The sequence below is a fragment of the Sinocyclocheilus anshuiensis genome, unplaced genomic scaffold (assembly GCF_001515605.1).
Source record: "Sinocyclocheilus anshuiensis isolate Anshui unplaced genomic scaffold, SAMN03320099.WGS_v1.1 scaffold998, whole genome shotgun sequence".
NCBI lineage: Eukaryota > Metazoa > Chordata > Actinopteri > Cypriniformes > Cyprinidae > Sinocyclocheilus > Sinocyclocheilus anshuiensis.
In genome coordinates, this window is record NW_015536513.1 from 429,158 (window position 1) to 433,487 (window position 4,330).

At 36.1% G+C, this 4,330-nt stretch overlaps 1 pseudogene; it reads right to left on the reverse strand.

The window, feature by feature from the left end:
• LOC107692085 (gastrula zinc finger protein XlCGF57.1-like) overlaps nt 1-4,330 on the reverse strand; it is a 29,592-nt pseudogene that overhangs the window by 8,245 nt on the left and 17,017 nt on the right.

Below are 4,330 nucleotides of genomic sequence, written 5' to 3' on the forward strand. Positions count from 1 at the left end.
TATTGTAACCAAATTCTGTTTTAGCATGTCTAATTATTTGAAAGCATAAAACAAGTTTCATTTATTCTTACAATAGCCTTATGATTTTTTGCTCAGAAATTCTGTTGTGTATTTACATTTTTATAAGGTATAAAACATTCATTCAATCTATCTTTTTAAGTAATGAAAATGAAACAAATTTTATTTTTTGGAAAATAAAGGTCATTTAATATTACAATTAAAACATTGAAGAAATATTGTATGATTATTCCTTAAAAATAAGGTTTTGATCATTTTAGTAGTAGTAGTAGCAGCCTGTTACGTACATTCTACTGAACAATAGTAATATATTTCTGCCGCAATGCCTTAAAGTTAAACCAAACTTTTATTTTGACGGGTTGCCGTGAATTCCTTTACATTTCTGTGTGTGTATGACATGATGATAGTTTTACTCAAATGAAACGGTCAAATGCTCATGAAGTGACTCTCAGAGCAGTTCTGGAGATGTTGTTCATGTATTTATGTCCTTGTTAGTGGACGCTAAAGTGGACGCAGACGCTAAAGACGTGGTAAAAAAAAAACCGCATGTCTGCGCCAGTCATTGACACAGAGACACGCAGAATTCATTTAAATATGAATCGTTTTGCGGCTTAATATTTACAAATACTAGTGGGAGTGTGTGTATGCCACTGTGCGTGATGCAGAGAGCGCAACCATGTAACGTAGAGACCGAAATGACATGCCATTGTGTAAATAAGATAAAAAAACATAAGGCTATTTAGTTTGTTTAATAAAAGAACAAGGTATAGATAGACCTGTTCTATCGGAAAGGCAACTTTAAATGACTTCTGTTGTGATCTGGCGCTATAGAGAAAATATAATTAAACAAAATTAACCCCCCTAATATAATGGCAGGGGAAACACTGTATTTAAAGATAAGTATATTTAATAAATTCCACGTTTAAAAATTGCTATTGTACTTTCAGCTTGCCATTACAAAAACACATTTGCAGTTGTTTGATGTGTTCATTCAAAAAAAAAAGGTTTTCCTATGAATTAATTAGAGAAGAGTCCATTTTTATTGGCATTATGGGTCTGTTTGAGTGAGAGTTGCTCTGCCCGCATTCCTTTGAGCAATAAAATTAGTGTTATCAGATGGTTTGTCTTTGGTTGCCATGGAACCAGAGGCTTTACGATTATCTGACTACATAGATAAATGCCGTGTGGATGTGCTTTACTCACACAAAATAACGTTCATTATTAGGCTAGATAAAATATTACAATGTTACATTTAATAATTATCAACTTTGCATCGCTTGTAAACACTATAAAACTCGTTTAGATCATCAGAAGACGAATTCATAGATACTAAACATGGTAAGATTACATATAGGTAAGATTACATGAACGAGTGGTTCTATCATAAGCATGCATAAAACAGTATACAATACAAAAGACAATATACAAGAACAGTAACAACATACACAATGACCTGAAATGTGTTCATTCAAAAAAAAAAGGTTTTCCTATGAATTAATTAGAGAAGAGTCCATTTTTATTGGCATTATGGGTCTGTTTGAGTGAGAGTTGCTCTGCCCGCATTCCTTTGAGCAATAAAATTAGTGTTATCAGATGGTTTGTCTTTGGTTGCCATGGAACCAGAGGCCTGTTCTGCCCTTTTGAGGTGTTAGTTGCATTTCGGGGGAAGGGTCAGTTCTTTATTTTACAAAAGACAACGTTTTGCATTTCGGGGGAAGGGTCCATTCTTTATTTTACAAAAGCACAACGTTTTGCATTTCGGGGGAAAGGGTCCATCCTTTATTTTACAAAAGCACAACGTTTTGTTGATATTGTGAGAACACAAATAAAAGTAGATTCTTCAGTTTCGAATGATGTATTCCTCTTATCTGCATGAACAAAAATGATGACATTTGTCTCCCCTGTTATCAGGGAAAATGCCTGTAATAGCGCCGACACCTTAATGTCATGCAGTAAACACCTTAATAGCTTCCACAATCTGCACAAGCACTCAGAAATGCACCCTAATAGCGCACATTTCGCTTTATTCATGTTAGAGAGAGTGGCCGTGTAAAACTACCACTACTTACTTCAAAATGATAAGCCATATGTGAGATTAATGAATGATAGGAGACTGTCTTGATTTCCTGCCTAATACACTGTAATTACCTCAAGGAGCAGCTGTTAATGATCTCTCCGTCATGGACATGGACCATTTTTTTTTTCTGTGACTTGCCAACTAGTAAAATGTTAGTCGACTAAGCAGGCCTGGTTCTACGGGGGTGCTAGAGGGTGCTAAGCACCCTCAGTTAAAGCTGTATTAATGGCATTTTACTGCAGATTTGGCAAACTATCCAGTGCGTTATGGTTTGCGCTCTGGAGATCGATTTCCATTTCAACGCGTTTTTGCAGCGTTGAGCAATGTAGCTAATCACAGACATCTGTTGATTTCTTGAATCAGAGGCATTTAAGTTAGAATCCACTCACGCTCAAATCGCCGGAGTTTTTGTTCAGGTATTGTGTTCAGCATGAATCATCTCATTATATCAAAGTGTTGACGCGATGTAAATAAGAGATTCGTTGTGCAGCGTAGAGAACTTTATTGATAATAACGCATCTTTGTGAGATCGCGATGTACTATGATGAGTGACAGCTTTTTAGTGATTATGAATGGAGCGCAACAGACGCCACATATACATATACATATATATATATATATATATATATACCTTATGACGTCATGCCACCAGATCAAAATAAAAGTCCTGTCTACAATCCAGAAAGTGCTTAGATATTTACATAAAGGAAACACGTAAGAATAATAAAACATATGTCAGCGGTATTCAGTTTTATTCTTGGTGAAATGCATATTGAAATATATATGAAGAAATTAAAAAAATATATAATTTTTTACAATATTTACAAATTATATTTATAATTTTATTTCCTTAAGTATTTATTATATTTTTCCAAATGTATTTATGCATTCAGCACAAGGATATGTTTCTATGCATGAAGACACATCCATTAAGGGTCAAACTGGAGTGTGTGCAATCTTATAAATACTTGGGGACAATCATTGATTCAAAGTTGAGTATTAAAGCCAACTGCGCAGCTGTGTATAAAAAGGAGCATCAACGTCTGTTCTTTCTAAGAAAACTGTGCATATTTCAAATTGATAAAACACTTGTTGATTTTGTTTTATCGTGCTGTTATCGAATCTATTTTGACATTTTCTTTGGTGTCCTGGTATGGGAATTTATCTTTAAAGAGCCAGAACTCTATTAAAGGTCCCATATTGTCAAAACTGAAATTTCCTGGCTTTTTTCATGATAACGGAGGTCTAGGTGCTATGTAACTACCATATAAGTTTCAAAACAGTCAGTCCATAGTTAAATTCTCACAGCCTGCATAAAGTAGCTGTGATTTTTCACGAACCGTTGTGACTTTCGTAAAAAGTTGACGTCAGTATTGATAATAACGCATCTTTGTGAGATCGCGATGTACTATGATGAGTGACAGCTTTTTAGTGATTATGAATGGAGCGCAACAGACGCCACATATACATATACATATATATATATATATATATATAGAGAGAGAGAGAGAGAGAGAGAGAGAAAGAGACAGAGCACCCTCAGTGATTTGATTCTGGAGCCGGACCTGCGACTAAGCCTCTTCTCGTCGACTAACATTCAGTAGACTATTAGGGAGCAGCCCTAGTCGGGTGAAAGCAACTGCTGTCGCCAGAGTTTATTTTGCTTACGTCAGCATGATATCAGAGCAAGTTAGACAACTTTTATTTATCTATTTCATATGCAAAAATGTTACTCAGTCCTAGCAGTGAACATGGACATTTAAATATGAAGTGAGACACAACTTCAAGTTCACATGATCGCAAACGCTCGGCTGGTCAGGTTTGTATTAACTGCAAAAAAAACAACATGAATTACCATTCTGAAACATCCTGTTGTGAGTGCGTTTGAGGAGGTAGTTGGTTGTCTCCTGTCGTCGCCGATTCGGGGTCTGAGTTCGGCTCAAACATGTAAGGCCGGACAACATTTCCCTCAGCAGTGACCATCGTTACCAGTGTTTCTATTGACCTTACTTCTGAGTATCACCAATCCACAGCAGGCTACAGCATACATGACCCTAGTTACCTGTGGTTGGCCTGGCTATGCGTCACTCAGAAAACAACAGGCCAATCAGAAGAGAGGCTCATGAATATTAACTAGACAAGGCCAAACTCGACCTGTTCTCAGCAGAGCTCCTGAGAAAGGAGCTGTAAAAATATATTGAGATGGTTTTTGGTACTTATACCGCAAATATATAT